Source organism: Myotis myotis, unplaced genomic scaffold, assembly GCF_014108235.1.
Source record: "Myotis myotis isolate mMyoMyo1 unplaced genomic scaffold, mMyoMyo1.p scaffold_m19_p_8, whole genome shotgun sequence".
NCBI classification, from domain to species: domain Eukaryota; kingdom Metazoa; phylum Chordata; class Mammalia; order Chiroptera; family Vespertilionidae; genus Myotis; species Myotis myotis.
The window spans coordinates 83,148,390-83,168,343 of NW_023416390.1; positions in this window are offsets into that span (position 1 = coordinate 83,148,390).

Consider the following 19,954-nt stretch of genomic DNA (forward strand, 5'->3'; position numbering starts at 1 on the left):
AGACATTAGAAACGTTAAATTTGGATCCACAATGAAATTGCATATCTATTGGAAAGCTAAAATTTAAAAACACTGACAGTATCAATAATGGCAAAATGCAGACCAACAGGAATTCTCATACAATGATGGTAAGAATGCAAAAGTATTCTACTCACTCTAAAAAACAATTTTGTTATTTTTTATAAAGTTGGACATATACTTCATATTACCAAGTAATCCAACTTCTGGATATTTATTCTAGAGAAATAAAACTTATGTTCAGTCTAAAATCTAAACACAAATGTATGCAGTAGCATTATTCAGAATTGCCAAAAACTGAAAATAATACAAATGTATTTTAGTTGGTGAATGGATAAACAAACATCCACGCAATGAAATACTCTTCAGCTACTTCCCCATTAATTCGAATAATAGTTACGGTTAGCTCCTGGTTAGCAGGGACTCTACCAGGTGTGCCTGTTAATAATGCGAATTTTTTTCAGTAGATGGAGTTATACATATGTTGATATATATGTGATTTGATATGTATGCTATTTTGTTGTATTAACAACAAGCTTCAAAACTTCATATGTCAAATTTTCTGAAGGTGTTAACATCATAGATATTTTTACACTTAAAAATGTTGAACTTCGTGCCAAAAAAAGATCATTTTCTGGAAGTTTTAATTCATTACTTTATTTTGAAGAAAAGTGCTGCTGAAAGTTGTTGTATACTTTGGGAAGCTTATGGTGAACATGCTCCATCTCAAGATACTTGTGAATGCTGGTTTAAATGGTTCAAAAGTGATGATTTCTATGTGAAAGACAAAGAATATCCAGGTCAACCGAAAAAGTTTGAAGACCAACAATTACAAGCATTATTGGATGAAGATGTGTGTCAAACTCAAAAACAACTTGCAGAAAGATTAAATGTTGCTCTGTAAACAATTCCCGATCATTTACAAGCAATGGGAAAGATTTTAAAGGAAGGAAAATGGGTGCCACATCAACTGAATGAAAGACAAATGGAAAACCGAAAAGTCATCAGAAATGTTGCTTCAATGGTACGAAAGTCTTTTTTGCATTGAATTATGACTGGTGATGAGTGGATTTATTTTGAGAATCCCAAACGCACAAAATCATAGGTTGATCCAAGTCAACCATCAACATTGACTGTAAGGCCAAATCACTTCTGAAAGAAGACAATGCTCTGCATTTGGTGGGATCAGGAAGGTGTGGTGTATTATGAGCTTCTAAAACCAGGTGAAACCATTAATACTGATCGCTACCAACAACAAATAATCAATTTGAACCATGCTTTGATCATAAAACGACCAGAATGAGCCAGCAGATATGGCAAAGTAAGTTTGCTTCATGATAATACACCATCACACGCTTCAAAACCAGTTAAAGACACATTAAAAGATCTTGCCTGGAAAGTATGAACCCACCGGCCGTATTCAACAGACCTTGCTCCTTCAGATTACCACTTGTTCTGATTGATGACACACACACTTTCCGAGCAGCACTTCAAAAGGTACAAAGAAGTGGAAAATTGTGTCTCTGAATGGTTTGCCTCAAAACAAGAAAAGTTCTATTGGGACGGTATCCACAAATTACCTGAAAGATGGGCGAAATGTGTAGCTAGTGATGGGCATTACTTTGAATAAAGCACTTTTGATGTTTCTCTTGAAATTAGAGTGTTTTCTTTGATTACAAAATCCGCATTATTAACCGGTACCAAATGAAGTTGTTCTGAAACAGAAATAAACTCATAGATAGATGCATGGGACAAAAGGGTGGTCTTCAGATGGGAGGGGAGTTGGGAGGATGGGTGAACGGGCAAAGGGGATTAAGAAGTACAAATTTGCAGTTATAAAAATAGTCATGGGACCCTGGCCAGTGTGACTCAGTTGGTTGAGCATGCACCAAAAGGTTGCTGCCTTGATTCCTGGTCAGGGCACATGTCTGGGTTTTGGGTTCCATCCCCAGTATGGGGTATGCAGAAAGCAGCCAATTGATGTTTCTCTCTCTTGCTCTCTCTCTATCTATCTATCTATCTTTATCTCTCCCTTCTTCTCTCTCTGAAATCAATAAAAAAATATATTTTTAAATAGTCTTGAGGATGTAAAGTACAAAATATGGAATATAGTACATAATATAAAAACTGTGTATGGTGTCAGAAGAGTACTAGACTTATAAGGATGATCACTTTGGAAGGTATATCAATGTCTAATCACTATGTGTACACCTGAAACTAATCTACACTAATAAAAGGGAAACATGGTAATTGGCGTACGACCGCTACCCTTCCCATTGGCTAATCACGGCGATTTGCAAATTAACTGCCAACTAAGATGGCAGTTAACCGCCAACAAAGATGGCAGCTAATTTGCATACTGCAGGCAGGATGGTACAGCGCCATCAGAGAGCGGGTTGGGGGCGTGAGTGCCGGCGGTCGCCCGGGACCCGATCCCACCGGCAGACCAGGACGCGGGCCGGTGGGGCAGCTGTGGCGTCCGCCCACACTCACGCCCCCAACCCGCACTCATGCCCGGGACCTGATCCCGCTGAGGGACCCCTGCTTCCCCCCGAGTGCACAAATTTTTGTGCACTGGGCCTCTAGTATTATATATCAACTGTAATTGAAAAATAATTTTTTTTTAAATACCATAAAAAATAAAGCTGTTCTGATACTCACCAATTATCCGTGAAAATAACCTTCCACTATCTCTTAAGAGAGGAAATGACTTCAAAGTTTTGGGGGTCTTTTGTCTGTCTGTTCGTTGTTTTCCATTTGATTCAAGGAAAATCATGTAACTACGAACAATTCAATTATTTCAGGATACTTAAATTGGGGCCACTTATTCCATTGAAGTGTTGAAATAGACCAAAGCGAGTTTAGCTGAACAGAAGAATATAAAATAAGGTTGTGTGTATAGCACCAGTGTATATAATGAGTAAAACCAGTTCAATTATTTGACCAGCCACCCCAACACAAGGCACGTGGCCAGTCCCCTGGGTCTGTATGTAGACTTAACAATTGGTTACTTCTTATACCCCAGTTGCTCCTTATTCTGCTCTTCTCATGCCAGACCCTGTCACTTTTCTCTCATCTCTTGAATCTGTTGCATAATCCTGCTACCTATATGTTTCACTTCCCTGGCCTCTAAGACTGTACCTGCCTATCCTGCTCTAGCCCTGCCCTGGACTCTGCTCAGCCCAGGTCTTTGCAATTTGGCCATCACTGCCTGCTGGCCCTGCCTCCATGAAAAGGAATCAGACCAGATCCCCCTAGAGAAAGTGGACTTCGAAGGAAGACTGGGTTTGCTAAACAGAAGAATAAAGCCATTCTGAGAAATTAAGATAGCATTTGCAAAGACCCCATGGTAGAAGAGAGAGGCGAGGGGGGCATCTGTGTAACGTAAGGGCTAAGGCACAGCATCGATGTTTGAGGGCATGCTGAACCGAAACACACACACAAATGTTCAGACTCTGTCCTCAGCCGCGGCCTCTGTCAGCATACCTACCAATATTTCAGATTTCGACCTCCCCGTGCAGGAACATCAGTTAAGTAATGAACTTTCAATAACAGCACACAATGTCATCAGGTTAACAGACACTTCTTCCATTTTCTCCTGCACGTGCTAAATAAATCCATTTGCTATTGATCTCCACAGCTAAGTTTCAGCCTGAATGTAATTCTTACTGTCAAAGTAGAGTAAACAGATAGTTCCTGGAAGCACCTAAACATGTTATTTTTTACTCATCAGACGAATCCTCTATGGATTCCTGAGCAACCTGATCCATTCGGTGTTTCATTACAAAAGTTACCAGCTTGGAGGCTTACCATGTCCAGCTGGAGCTGAGCTACAGGGGCTGAATGACAATGACAATGTGAGAACTCTAAGGGCAGAAAAACAGGCACATAGAATACAGTCTTAGGTTCTGACAGATTTCTGATTCATGATCACTGCCGCTACACTGAGATAAGAAAGGAAGATTTCTCATCTGAGGTTCTGGCATCTGACCCTGGTGGCCTGAGCAGTGTCATTTTATTTGGCAGTATTGCCATATGAACACGTTGTGGCCAACCCACTGGGCACACTGGCGTGTTCTGGGGTAAATTCCCAATGGCTAAAGCTTGAGAAGGTATGGGGGTCTCAGTTCCATGTGGATATCATTAGCTTCACTTGTCTCTCGGTCATTTAACACACCGTGCCCTTCTCCTGGAGCACTCCTGGATTCAGTATACCTCACTCCCTTGAGCAAGAGGCCCTTTTCTGGCCCCACAATTAAAGCTATTGTTCTCCAATAGTTCCCAGATAAGCAGCACGGATATCACTTAGGGACTTGTTAAAGATATACATTCTTGAACCACATACCAGATCTACTGAATCAGAAATTTAGTAGGGTGGTGCCCAGATATCTGTGTTTTAATGAACTTTCCAGATGACTCTGATTAATCTCAAAGTGTGAGAACTACTGCTTTGAGGGTCCTCATCTGGTCATCTCCTAGCAGTACCCCCTTCACAGAAAGGGAATTCTAGAGGCCATGCCTCCCGCTTCCAGACCTCACTCTTGGTACCTGGAACCCAGCATTCCCTGTCTATCTGGCCTCACGCTTGCTTCCAGGGTCAGTCTTCTCTGGGTTTGTCCTTAGGACTGGCCTTTGCACAGGAGTGCACATTCCTAGGTCTGAGAGTTAGGCAAGAGGGAGTGGGCAGGGGAGGATCATGTGGAGGGAGCTCTCTATCCACGCATGTGCAACAAGGCATCATATGAGCCTGAGGGGGCTGGTCTTGGGCCAGGGAGGGGCCAGGGATCAGCTGTCCCTGGGCTGCTCCATTTCAACACAGAACTCAGAAAGTGGCCAAGAATTCTGATTTTGAGCCCAGAGTCCCAGGTTGTTATAAAGGTAATTCTTTTCAACATAAAAACAAAACAAAACAAACAAACAAAAAAACACACACTTAGTTGATTTAGCAGTTTGTTAGTTTGAGTTAAACTTTCAAATAGTTAGACCTGCAGAAGATAAGGGGGGCTTGTTTGCTCTAGCTATTGGCTTATCTTCTGCTTAACTATGAGGCCTCAGCTTAAATATCTTTTCTTTGCTGAAGCTTTCCTTGATGCCTTAATTTGTGCTTTAGTAGAGGCCCCTAATTTGTACTTTCATATTTTCTGCAATCCCTTGCCCTATGATTCATCAATTGTACTATCAACTCTTGTTTAATTATATGCTTATTTCCCCTAAAAAACTGTGAGGTCCAAGTGTATATGTTTCTATACCCAGCCCATAGCATAGCATAGTGACTGGCATACAGTATATCCAATGAACAAATAATGAAGGAATAAATTATAATAATAACAAGAATAGCATGCTTACCAGTATATAGCTTTCACTATGTGACAGGCACTATCCTAAGTATTTTTTTATTGAGAGAGAGAGAGAGAGAGAGAGAGAGAGAGAGAGAGAGAGAAAGATTTGTTATTCCACTTACTTATTCATTCATTCGTTGATTCTTGTATGTCTACTGACCAGGGATTGAACCTGCAATCTTGGCATATCAGGACGCACTCTAAACAACTGAGCTGCCCATTCAGGGTCTCAAAGCATTTTTGAAATAATGATTTATATAATCTTAATAATAACTCTGTGAAATAGATAGTACCATTATTACCATTTTAAAAGTAAAAAAAAAAAAACACACACAACTTAAGTTTAGAGAGACTAAGGAACTCCCCACAATCATAAGTGGCAGAATCAAGATTTAAATCTAAGTACATTGGATTCCTAGACTCTGAATGAATGAATGAATGAATGAATAAATGAATGAATGAATGAAAAAAGATTCTAAGAATCAGTATGAATCATAGTCTAAGGGATGCTGAGTTCAAAAAACAGACAAGCAAAATTTGTCATCAAAAATAGGAAACAAATCCAAAATGTTATAGAGTTAGAACTAGAGAAGCCAGGGAAGAGCTGAGAGAGGGGCTCAGGGCCACTCATAAAACAGGGCCGAATGGACGGTTGCTTTTACTCACTTCCAGTCACATGGGAATAGGTCAGCCCAGTTTAGAACACAGAAGCAGGGCAAACTAGTTAAATATTCCAAGTTACATATGCCCCTCCCCCCATCTAAATTTTTAAATGAAGCTCTAGGACCTTCTGACCTTGAGAAGTGTTGACCATAATTCCATAGTCATGCTTTAGGGATGGAGACAATTTGTTAACAAAATGATCTCCAAATAATGCAGTGTCATGACCAAAGCACCAGTAGAAACCAGTATAAGCACAGAGTAGGAGCATGCACAGCATCACAGAGAACAGAGCAGAGCTTGCCCACAGTTCAATCTGACTTTTAACTCTAACAAAGGCCATTTCTGATGTTCTCAAAAGGCAGAGTTTTCCTAGATACCCAAAGCATCTGGGAGACCATATTTCATAGTGATTGAATGGGCAGACACCAGAGTCAATAACTGCTTAGATTAGAATCCTAATTCAAACATTAGTAGCTACTAAAAGGCCTTGGGTACATTACTTAATGACTCTGAGCTTCAGTTTGCATGTTTTATTACAGTGTGTATAACAACACTACCTCTTGAGCTGGCTCATGTGAAGATGAAATCAGAAACTTCATGCATTCAGCAAATATTTAATGAATGACAATTACATTCCTGGTACTCTTTTAGTGTCTGTATATTGGTTCACAAAGTAGATATGACCTGTTTCCACGGATCTGGTACACAGTAAGCATCCACTATTCTGAAACCAAAGGTGACCTCCCTGGAGGTGACCTCTCTATCGCATATTGGGTACCTCCAGAAAGCAGCATGGAGCAGAGGGGTGAGGAGAACTGGTATTTGCCTGGGTAAGAGCAAGAAGGTATTCCCTGGAGCAGCCCAAGGTAGCAGATCCTCAAAGAAGAGGCAAAATCTCCATTAAGAGAGAGTGACAGCCTCAGTCTTGCAGTGGGTCTACATCAGGCCCAAAGGAAAAGGTAAGAGTGAGAATGGGAGTGGCCAGACTGTGATGGGTAAGGCAAAGCAAAGTTAATGATTTGTAAACAAGGCTACTGACTCTTTTATAAATTAGGCTCAGCAATAATGATGGTAGATTAAAGGAAAACCCATAGAATAATGTAAACAACTTGCAATCAAGGACCTTGTCTTATTTTCTTTTGTAACACCACCAAATACAAAAAGCATCACTAAAGTAATAACAATAATCATAATTATAATGGCACTGCCTTTTATTGAGTGTTCATAATGTGTTAAAGCTTAGAATAAACTAGAGGCCCAGTACATGAAATCCTTGCATGAGTAGGGTCCCTAGTGGCTGCCGGCTGCAAGCCGGGGCCTTCCTTTGTTCCGCACTGCCCCCTGGTGGTCAGCGCACGTCATAGCAAGCAATCGAACTCCTGGTTGGTCGAACTCCTGAGGGGACACTTTGCATATTAGGCTTTTATATAATAGTATATAGATACTTCACAAATATAATTTGATTTTTATCACATTTATCAGTGAACACTTCTTTTCTTTTTTTAATATATTTTATTGATTTTTTACAGAGAGGAAGAGAGAGGGATAGAGAGTTAGAAACATCGATCAGCTGCCTCTTGCACACCTCCCCACTGGGGATGTGCCCGAAAGCAAGGTACATGCCCTTGGCCGGAATCGAAGCTGGGACCTTTCAGTCCACAGGCCGATGCTCTATCCACTGAGCTAAACCAGTCAGGGCAACACTTATTTTCTTATTGACTCATTTCATTATTAAAGAGCAAACTAAAGTTTACTCATTTGAAGTAACTCATTAAAAAAAACGCTTAAATAATTAGTAGTGAAGATAACATTCAAACTTAGGTCTATAGTCCTATACAATATTGTCTAAGGAGTATAGGTGATCCATTGTTGGTTAATAGCCAACTGAACCTCTCTAGATCTTAGTTTACTCATGTGTAAAATGGAGCTAAATTGCCCTGGTCAGGTGGCTCAGTTGGTTGGAACATCATCTCAAAGTTTGAGGATTGGATTCCTGGTCAGGGTACATACCTCAGTTGCAGGTTCGATCCCTTGTTGGGACACATATGGGAGGCAGACCAAAGACGTTTCTCTCTCTCCCTCCTCCCATCCTCTCTCTCTAAAAATCAGTAAAAATATATCCTCGTGTAAGAATTTTAAAAAAATTAAATGGAGCTAACTTCAATCTACCTCATAAGGAGATTCTGAATATTCAATGAGCTAATTCATATACAGCACTGATTACAGTGCTACATAATAAGTACTGCAAATGACACCTATCATTAGACCTATCATCCTGGCTTCCAAGTGCTTTTCTGTTTAAATGAATTTGTGCATCTTTACCATAAAATGTCAATACCACTTGATTCAGATAATAAAAACACAATAAAAGGAATTACAACTGGAATATGGTGGTACAAAACATGTATTATGGTTTTACCTTGAAGAGAATTAATTAAATTTAGATATATAAGAAATCACTGCTCAAAGCTGCCAACATATTTAAATGAATCAACTTTATATCTTTATGTATGAATTAGCTTCCTGGTACACACAAAAACCCTCTGAAACTTGTCTAGTGTTTTATACTTTTAGAAGTTCGTTCATGGGCATCATCTTATTTGATCCTGACCCAACCCCCTGGGAGTAAACACTATCCCATTTTTCACAAAGGAAACAGCCCTTAAAAGGAGAAGACTCTTTAGCAGATAATATGTCGAACTATATGACCTGAGATTAACTCAAAATCTCTCAGCTCCTCAAGCCAGACTGCAGCTCTGAAATTGAAAAGATCATTGCTGCCCAGTTGTAACCAATAAAGACAAGGAAATGGCCAATTAAACTCTTCCTGTATGATGGAAACTAAAGATGATTAAAATTATCCAGGTCAATTCAGTTACAAATGTTTACATGTGCTAGGAACACCCTTTCCCCTGACTCATGGTTTGTGCTGGTCATAAGGTGGTTGTCCGGACTGCCCATGGCAGAGCCAAGAAGAATGGAATGGAAAGCTGGCAACCTAATGATTCTACATCAAAGACAGGGGGAAGGTCCTTCCCTGTGGAAGACAAAGTGACTCTTACCTTTTAAAATCACATTGACAACTCCAACAATTTCCATCTATTCCTACATAACACTTATCAGTTGTAAACACACAGGCATTGAGCTTGGTTAAACCAAAATTACCACTTACATTGATGAAAGCTCTCTCAGTTGGAGAAAGCAGCTAATTATTAAGAATCCATGCCCATGCTTTCTCCCTTTGGAGAAAAGCCTTCCTTATACTCAGAAGAACAATAATTTGCATATTGTTAACCTTAATTATTATAATAATTGTGTTGACATGGTTATTCATTATGAGCACAATAACCAAAACAGAAAAAAAAAATCCAACTGAAAAATTATTTTTAAGAATTCAGGTCAACCAAAATAATTTGTATAGAATGTTATAAATTATATTAGAGGCCTAGTGCATGAAAATTCATGCACTGGAGGGAGGGATCCCTCAGTCCAGCCTGCCCCCTCTCACAGTCCGGGAGCCCTCAGGGGTGGGAAGCAATCCAGTGATCAGGGGAAGGCGATGTCCCCATCACACCTCTGCTGCTGCCACTGCCAGCCGCGCAAGCCTCGGCCGGCTCTGGTTACCTGCACCTTGGGCGGCCCTGGTTACCTGAACCTTGGGCAGCCCTGGGCAGCTGGGCAACTGCCATCCAAGGCTTGCCTGCACCTTGGGCCAGCCCTGGACGGCTGGGCAGCCAGCATCCAAGGCTTGCCTGTGCCTTCGGCCAGCCCTGGGTGGCTGGGGGGCTGAGGGAACTGGGGGACTCCGGAGGCAGGCATAAGGCAAGGCTCCAGCAGGGCTGAGGGGATTGGACGCTGCCATCTTATGGCTGTGGGCACCACCATCTTTGAGGACAGGGCAGTCAATTAGCATATTCCCTCCTTATTGGCTGTGGGACTGCCATCTTTGAGGGTGGGACAGTCAATTAGCATATTCCCTCCTTATTGGCTGTGGGTGCCCCCATCTTTGCAACAGCGTGAGGGTCAATTAGCACATTCCCTCTTTATTAGATAGGGTTTTATTATCAATAATGAAAAAGTCCCACAGCCCTAACTGGTTTGGCTCAATGGATAGAGCATCGGCCTGCAGACTCAAGGGTCCCAGGTTAGATTCCTGTCAAGGGCATGTACCTTGGTTGCAGGCACAAACCCAGTAAGGAGTGTGCAGGAGGCAGCTGATTGATGTTTCTCTCATTGGTGTTTCTAACTCTCTATCTCTCTCCCTTCCTCTCTGTAAAAAATCAATAAAATATATATTTTTTTTAAAAAGTCCCACAATCTTAAATCCAAACAACTTTTATGTTTCTGTATTCTCTTCTAGTCTTGTTCTTTAATGCACATAATTTGTGTGCTATATAATTTCATCTTGTGCCTTTTAAAATTATCACTAGATTTTAAGGGCTTTCATATTTCTTTGCTTTTGTCTATGCCAACTCTCTCTCTATAGAACATTCCTGCCTTTGTTTGTAAGTCATGACCTTGCTCCTTCAAGAAAGTGTAACTTCCCTTAATTTCCTCACTTGCCTTGATTCTTCTTTAAAAGTTATTCAATTCTTCTTTGGGATTCCCAGGACATTGCATATACATTCAAGACATCTCAGTTACCCAGCCGTCACAGAGGCTGCATCTTTCCACCGGCTGTGTCAGGGTCAGTCATACTGCTGATCTCACTGCCCTCCAGGCTCTGTTGGAAGGGTTTCTCCCATTCCCTTTTGCTGTACTGGCAGATTCGAAGACTTGACTTCCTTCAATGCTTTCTCTTAATCACACTGATTTTATTATGTAATTGACATTTGTGTTTGTTGTTGAAAGTGCCTTGTACTTATCCACAAGTGCAAAATAGGGAAGCATGCATGGGTGATCCATGAGGTCCAAAAGGTTGGTGACTGCTGGTTTAAGGAAACTTTTGGAGCAGCGGTCGCCAACCAGTGGTTCCAAAAGGTTGGTGAGGACCACTTGTACTGCATGAGCTCAGTAAAAGCTCTCAGAATGCATGAGTGAATAAGCTCATAGGCATTTAACCTTTGAAGCATTAGAACCCGTACTTACCTGTACTAAGATCCATCTGCATTAGCTCAGACAACAGTTTGCTAAATATGTGTGCTGGCACATAATTCTTTTCAGAAAATAATTCTTTTCACCTAAAGATAACTGATGTATACAGTTCCCATTCCTCCCAGCTTGCCCAGGACTGTCCTGGTTTGCTTCTATTGCCTCACTGTCCCACCTGCATTTTTCATTTATTTATTATAAGAGATCATTATTAACGGTTGTGTTAAAATGAGGCAGATTGGGTTGGATAAACTCCACTCAGCACTCCATCTTCTACCATTGTCTCATCTAGTAAGATGTGAACAGATTTCTACTTTAGACACCTGTTAAAATCTGAGATGAGGAGCCATAACCCCATTTTTTTCCTGGCCCTTTCCAGGTACAATATAACTAATACCTCCCCTTGAAGGACACTATTAAAGGTGCACAGTGATTAAAACCAAGCGTGCTAAGACACTAGCAACAGGACAGCTAAAGTGGTGGTGAGAGAAGTATTCAAAACTGCTGTCCCTGCCATCCAGTGGGTGCACCATGGCCTGGGGCACAGCATACGAAATGCCTCAGTCAGCTGAGTCATTGAGAAACATGGGAAATTATACATTGTAAAATTATTAGTTATAAGATGTAAAATACATATAGGAAATGAAGGCTGAAACTCTTGTTCTGGAACACATAGAGAGGGGCTGACACATAGTTGTCACCATGGTTTTGCCATTTGTTATATGGTATGATTCTACAGTGTTTACTTAGTTAATATTTTGTGTTTCTATTTTTATTTTACAATAAACACTGTTGGCAGCAATAAACTAAAAATGTACATTTTTAAAATTAATTTCAAAGAGGAAGGGAGAGGGAGAGAGCGATAGAAACATCAATGATGAGAGAGAATCATTGATTGGCTGTCTCCTGTGTACCCCCCACAGGGGATCTAGCCTGCAATCCAGGCATGTGCCTTGACTGGGAATCAAACCATGACCTCCTGGTTCATAGGTCAAGGCTTAACTACTGAGATATGCCAGCCGTTCAAAATGTACATTTTTAACTCCTAAACTGAATTCAGGAATTTGGTCTATTTCACAACCTATTTTATTAGTTGGTAATAAACATATGTCCACTGCAGAGGGAGGGGCATGTAGTGATATCACTGACCACAAGAAAAGCGGAAACAGAAATCTGTCAAAACAGCAGCATCTGTCTCAAAAGCGTATAGGTACTTAAATAGGATGAGACTCAAAGGCAGCTATTCAGCATATGCATAACCAGACCGGCATTCACAGATCACTCATGAAGCATGACTTTGTATTTAGATCAAAATCATTACTATTCTAAATTAATTTTACTCACTTTCAATGTTAAATATTTTAGTATACATATGAAGAAATGGCTCCATTTGCAACAATAACATTAAAACATTTCATTAATGCCTGTATTGTAGCTATGTCATCTATTATATTTAGTCATTTAATTCCAGTAAAAGTTAAATTTGTTATTTAATTTTTGAGAACAAAGTAAAGTTTTTGGAATTTTATGTTATTGATGGAGTAACATAGAATATTATTGAAAATGCTGTTGTAATCTGATTTAAATGTTTATTCCTGAAGATAAAAGAATTCTTTTGTGGTGTAATAATAATACAATTTTGGTGGATCATTGTGTTGTGATAAAAAGATTATTCTTGCCAATTTAAGGAACCTATGAAATGTACTTGCCGTTAGTTGGGGTGCACAAATAATTCATAACCTTATCCGAACTATAACATTCTGCTAAGTTTTGCATATGCCCTGTCAGAGTAACTGAACTGCAAAATGTCTGTGATGTAATTCAAGTTGCACATCCACAGCTATTTCAGGACACACTTTCTCTCTTTGCCACGTTATGTCAATCAGATTTTTAAGATGTTTGAGCCTTCGAGGAACTACTCAGTAAATGAGCCTAAGTGTCCTACAATGGTACTGTTTTATTTGCTAAACAAGGCATTTAAAGTTTGGTTGTATTTTGTTAAAAATCAATTGAAAATCTTCAATCAAATTATTTAACAAGTGAAATACCAAAGTCTTCAGTTTTCAAACATTTCTGTGAATTGAAGTTTTTTTTTTAAAAAAAAAAAAAAACTTTCAACATAAAGACACTAAAATTTGCCCCTAGTGATGTTAGAAATGGACTCAACAAATTAAATGATGGAAGCTCAAATGTGAACAAGATTTAATCTTGAAATTATGTAATTAAACTTGGGAGTACCTCCATGTGAGGAGGGTCTTTTGATGCAGCTCTTACTTCTAGCTGAAAGGACTTAAATTTTGCAACAGTAAACTAATTCATATAGGTTAATTGATGGATTTGCTCTTGTAAAAATACTTGTCAAAAATATATTTGTCAAAGAAAGACTGGATAAAAAAATGACAATGCGCTGGCTTGTGTGTCTCAACTGGTTGGGTGTCTGTCACACCATGCACCAGTTTACTTCCTGGTCAGGGTACATGCCCAGGAAGCATCCAAATCGATGTTTTGCTTGCACATCAATGTTTTCCTCTCTTCCTCTAGCTTGCTCAATCAAAATATGTTTTTAAATTTTTTTAAAGAAAAAAGACTGTATCTATGACTATACATGAGTTAAAATATTTATGCATTTCAAAACCAAAAAAAGAGAATTAAGGATGTTTTTTGTTAAGCAGAGTTTATATTGACCTCACTAATTACATTAGCTCCTTAGAAAAAGTATTTTCTCAATTAAATATATTATGGCTTGCAAATAAGTCAATTGAAGGTGTCACCAGTTTCAGTTTCAAGTTTACTAACCATATATTTTAAGTTTAAAAATGCTGCAAGAAAAAATATGTATTTTAAAAATTCAAAATAATGAAAATATATTGAAAAAATATTATTTAGAAAAATTCCACTTACACAATATTAGAAACAAATATAACTAAGATTAAAATATGAGAAGCTGCTCTAAGAAGAATTATTAGAGTGTACCTAAGACCTTTCAATATTCCACCTCTGTATCCCCTGTAAGAGTCTAATAAATTTATTTCCCTTAAGAAGGGGTTGTTCATATCCCTGGAAGGTTTCCCTAAATAGGCTACACATATATATTGATAAATTCTGCTTTTTTTTCAGTCAGCTTTTGGACCATTACTACTTTTAGATCATGCAAAACCATTTTTATTTACTTTTAATTTTTTTTTTCTGATCCCACTTCCATCCTCTTACACGTGCCAACCCAACATGTCAGCATATGTCACTGGATAAGTATGTTTCCTTGAGCAATGCAAAAGGCTGATTTGTAGGTATTGGATTTTGGCTTTTTGGTTTTTGTTGTTGTTTTTTTTACTTTTGTTGCTCAATACTGCTTTTAAATGCATTTATGTCATTATATGTGCATCTAATTGACAAAGAACTCTTCCAAATTAATCTATTGTTCATATTCATCATAATTTATCAATCCATTCACCCTGGTAACAGACACCTGAGTTGTTTCAGATTCCCTGCTTCCACCAAGACTGCTGTAATAAACACTTTCAAATGCATCCCTCCAGAGACCTGTGTGAGTGTCTGAAGTGGGATTGCTGGGTCACTTACGTCCACTGACTGCAGGCATTTTACATGCCCAAATTACTGAGCCAGCGTACTGTCTCACTGTGTGAGGGCCCTGCTGTTCCTCTCATCCTCACGGTATTTGAAATTATCCAAGTTTCTGGTTTTTAGCAATCTGATGAAGGTACAGTGTTATTTTGTTGTTGCTGCTGTTTAACTTTTATTTGCATTTCTTTGATTACTAATGTGGTTGCACATTCATTTGTTTTCATGTTACCATTCCAGATTTTTCACTCATTAACTCATTAACTCATATCCCATACTTATTTTTTCTAGTGAGTTTCTCATCTTTTTCTTGTTAATTTGTAGCCATTCTTTGTATTTGCTAGATTTAATTCTGTATTGTTTTTAGGTCATGTAAATGTCTTCTCCCAACCTGCCTGTCTTCTGCTAACAATGTCTGAGGATCCTTTTTAAACAGAAATCCTTATTTTTTATATAGACAAATCTATAAATCTTTTATTTTATGGTTTGTGTGTGCTTTGAGGGTCTCTCCAATTATGGGAAAAACAACTTACATTTTTCTCTTAACTTTATAGTTTTACCTTTTACATTTTGGGCTTTAACCTCTATGTAGTTCATCTGGTATATTGAGTATTTTTCTATAGTGTGTGAGCCTATTTTTTCAGCCTAACTCTTAGTATTCTGATCACCAACTTCAAGTGTTGGGGGGTGTCCCCCAGATCTGTAAGCAATTCTTGGGGCAGCAGCAGGGTGTCCAAGAATTCAACTCAATTCTGACACTATGTACCCAGATATAGCATTAGATGCCACTGGTTAAATGCTCAGTCCCACATGGCTGCCCCTCCTACTTCAGATGCCAGTTGCAAGCCCAGGTTAATCATGGGTGCTTCTGACCAGCCAGCTATACCTTGGAAGTCTGCATGACCTCCTCCTTGGAGCTCAAAAGCCAGTCACAAGTCCAGGTTAATACTTGTATTTCTGACAGAGTGGCTACAGATCAGAGGTTTCCATGGATTGAATTAATTGGCTATAGAGCAGCTCACAGAACTCAGAGAAACAGTTTACTTACTAGATCATGGATTTGCTATGAAAGCATATACCTCAGAAGCAACAAGATAAAAAGAGATACCTGCGGCCAGGTATGGGGAAAGGGTAGGGAGCTTCCATGCGCTCTCCAAGCAGACACTCTCCACCAAATCTCCATTTTTGTTTTGGGATTTTATGAAGGCTTCATTACATATGCATGATTGATTAAATCATTAGCCCCTCTTCCCTCCTACATGTCAGGGGGTGGGACTGAAAGTTCTAACCCTCTTCAGGGGTGGGCAAACTTTTTGACTCGAGGGCCACAATGGGTTCTTAAACTGGACCGGAGGGCTGGAACAAAAGCATGGATGGAGTGTTTGTGTGAACTAATATAAATTCAACGTAAACATCATTACATAAAAGGGTACGGTCTTTTTTTTCAATAGTTTTATTCATTTCAAACGGGCGGATCCAGCCCGTGGGCCGTAGTTTGCCCACGGCTGCGAGTCTAACCCACAGAGTTGGTTCTCCTAGCAACTCCTCTCTTCTGTTTGAGTGCTTTGCAAAAGTCACCTTGCTAACATAACAAACGTCACCTTTATCACTCTCAACATTTAGAAAATTCCAAGGGTTTTCTGTAAGCCAGGAACCTAATATATATGAAAATGTATAAATCACAATGTCACACCAACCTACTCCAAATATTTGGTGCTCCTTTTATCATACATGAAGCTTCCAGGGACATAAAGTCTATTGTTATCATCTCTATTTTCCACAATGATGCATTTTTCTACCTCTGCACTACACATTGTTCTTATTATAATATGGCTTCATATCTAGTATAGCAAGACCCATACTTTGCTTTTCTCTCCCAAAATTGACATAGCAATTGTGAACTACTCTCACATAGAAGTTTAGAATGTTTGTTGGTAGAATTGCATGGAATTTATAAATTAATTCAGAGAGACAACATCTTTACAAATTTAGGCTTCTCCATCATAAATCCAGTATTGTTCTCCATTTATTCAGGCTTTACTAAACATGCCATAATTTTTCTCTGCAAAGAAAAATGATGAGTCCATAGTTGTCATTGCTTTTGTTCTCTATTGAGAATGTTATTTTATGAATTATTTTGTGAAGAGTATGTTTGCTGGGGTGAAGGGATGCCATTGATTATTCCTAATACAGCTGGGATCTGGCAACATTTCAGAATTCTTTGTTTTGCTCTAATAATGTCTGTAGAAACTATCAGGTTATCAGTGTAGATAAATAAATCATCTTTAAGGAATAAATTTTATCTCTCCCCTTTTACTTTTTAAATTTTCCGTCCATTATTTATTTACCAAGAATATTTAATGCTAATATTAAATAATCATAGTGATAAGAGTATTCTTGTCTTATTTTTTTTTCTGGTCTTAAAAACAATACATCATAGACTTTGTCAAGTTAAGGAAATTGCCTTCTGGTCATAGTTTTCTAAGTGTTTTTATCACAAATAAGTGTCAGACTTTATCACATGCTGTTTGGTTTTATATCTTTTGAGATAATCACACTTTTTCTTTAGTCCATTAATATAATGAGTTATATTGATAAATTCTTCTAAGGTTAAAGCTTTCTTAAATTCCTAATATCAAACTGATACTTTTTTTAATATATTTTATTGATTTTTTACAGAGAGGAAGGGAGAGGGATAGAGAGCTAGAAGCATCAATGAGAGAGAAACATCGATCAGCTGCCTCCTGCACACCCCTTACTGGGGATGTGCCCGCAACCAAGGTACATGCCCTTGACTGGAATCAAACCTGGGACCTTTCAGTCCGCAGGCCGACGCTCTATCCACTGAGCCAAACCAGTCAGGGCAAGCTGATACTTTTTAATATGATGTTGAATTTGGTTAGCTGACACTTTATTTGGGGCTCAAATAGTTTATAAAATAGTATTTTGGGATGTACTGAAGGCAAAAGTAAATAAAAAATTCATGTGAGCATGTGTGATTTAGAATCTGACCAGTCAGTAGACACAAGAGAGAAGCCTGAGAACTCAACTAATTTATTTTCTTCCATGTTTCATTTTGTCCATGTGGTAGGTTCTGCCTCCTACTCTGCACCTTAAACTTGCTCTTAAATATTTAAGTGGAGATTGTTAAAAATAAAATCACATTAGCACTTGCTAGGGAAAAATAAATAAATGATTCTAAGCATTAATTCACCACTCCAGAAGTTAGAAAAAATAATCTGAAACTATGAGCACAGTTACACCAATGCTGTGATGTTTGCAGGCAATACTGTCAGAAACCTGGCAAATGAACTGTTTCCACTCCTAGTAACTTAGCTTCAAAATTGGGATGTGGGAGACACAGCATATAAAAGAACTAGAAAAGTAGTGTGTTAGTAACCCTCTCAGGCTTACACCTGTCACCAAAAAGGGACTGAGGTGGGTCTGCCCTGGTATGCTCCAGAATATGTTGGTTCTGGACTTTGTGCAGGAAAGATTTCACAATACAAGTCCAGGTGATTTTAAGAGTAGGTTTATTAAAGCTGGGCAGTGAGACAAAGGAAAGGCTTAATATAGAAGAGGCAAGATCAGGGATAGAAGAGGCAACAGAAGGGAAACCAAGCAGAGCTACTTTTGATAAGGAATTTTTGGACTGGAACCTGGATTCTTTGTCCGCCAGAGTCGAAAAATGAATCCACGGACAGAGGGTAGTATAGCAAAAGTGAAGATTTATTGAAGAACAAGAACAGACTCCCACAAGGGGAAAGGGAAAGAGTCCCACAGAAGGGACTCTCACGTGGGAAGGGGGAAAGGGTCCCACTGAGTTCCTTTACCCTGTGGCTTATAAAGGCTTCAGATCTTGGTGCCTTGATACCCCTCTGATTGGTCACTATTCCCTTGGACTGGTTACTATAGTAACTCCTGGGCCCAAAGGCTGAATCTCACATGGAACATGTGAGGTTCTCCTCCACCCCCTTCCTTATTGTTTTCCTATTCCCTTTGGGCTTTCTTCTTCTCCTTCTGGAAGAAGGTCTTCCTTACCTTTATTTTGTAAATATAGACCTTTTGCTGTTCCCAGCTCCCTCATTCTATGGAAATATACCTGTTGCAGCTTTTCAGCTTCCCTATTCTATGGAAATACACCTTCGGTTGCTCTGCAGCCCTGTGCTTCCTCCATGGTCCCCTTAATTTCTAAACTTTCTAACATTTCCTAAACCTGTTTTTTTCACCCCCCCCAAAATTCCTGTTTCATTTTGACCCTGTGGAAATGTGAGAAAGAGTCAAGCCTGGGCAAGATGCTTGGCCCTTTAGAAAGGAAGTCACAGAGGCAGAAGAAGTGAGCCTGCTGGACTTTGTGGACTCAGGAAACAAGTTACAGGGGCAAAAGGAGGGCCCTTAAAGACAGGTATAGGGGATTAACACGGGACAAGCTGCCTCTGCCCACTGCTTCCCTGATTGCAAGTCTCATGAGGACCCTTAGAGATTTGGAGAAAGAAAGCAAAGATATCTGCCTGAGGAAAGAAGCTAGGGAGAGCGTGCACTGGGTCCTTGGTGTTAAGGGTTTTTATTTGTTTTCTGAAGGTGAGAATGTAAGGGGAGGTCTCAGGGGAGAATCTCAATAGAATATTCATCAGCTTTCCAGGTGTGATCTCTAATATGCTGATGAATCAAAATGAGCATATATAGAGAGAAAGGGGTCAGAGTCATTCTCTGATCAGTTTCACCCTCAAAGAATGTCACTAAAAAGGGACTGGACTGAGGTGGGTTTGCCCCTAGTAAGGTCTGGAATGTGTAAACCATTTGCTCCTAAGTATTCTTGGTTAGAGAAGATAAAACCTTGTGACTTATTATCTGGCTATAAATGGCTCATTCATTTAACTATCAGTTTTAGTTTTCCCATTCCACTTGCCAAGGAATTTTCCTAGCTTCTTACTATCCCGCCTCACACCTACCACCAACCTCCCCTACAAAAGACTTGAATTGTTTCTGCTGAAGTCTGCCTTAGCAAATAAAAGCAGTGCCATCTGACACTGGGAAACAAAACGAAACACACATGCATTGAGTGACTACTGTGTGGGGGACACCAGAACACCGAAGATGGTCATGCTATAAAAAGGTACCTCGTGAGGAATCTCAATGTGGGCTGCTATTGAAATTATGGGTTTTGTTAGAGCCTCAGCCCTGAATCCTCACTTCCTTTGAGAATGCTTTCTGTAATATACTGAGCTGAAGATTAGTGAGAAAGGAAAACTCCAAGCAAGAAT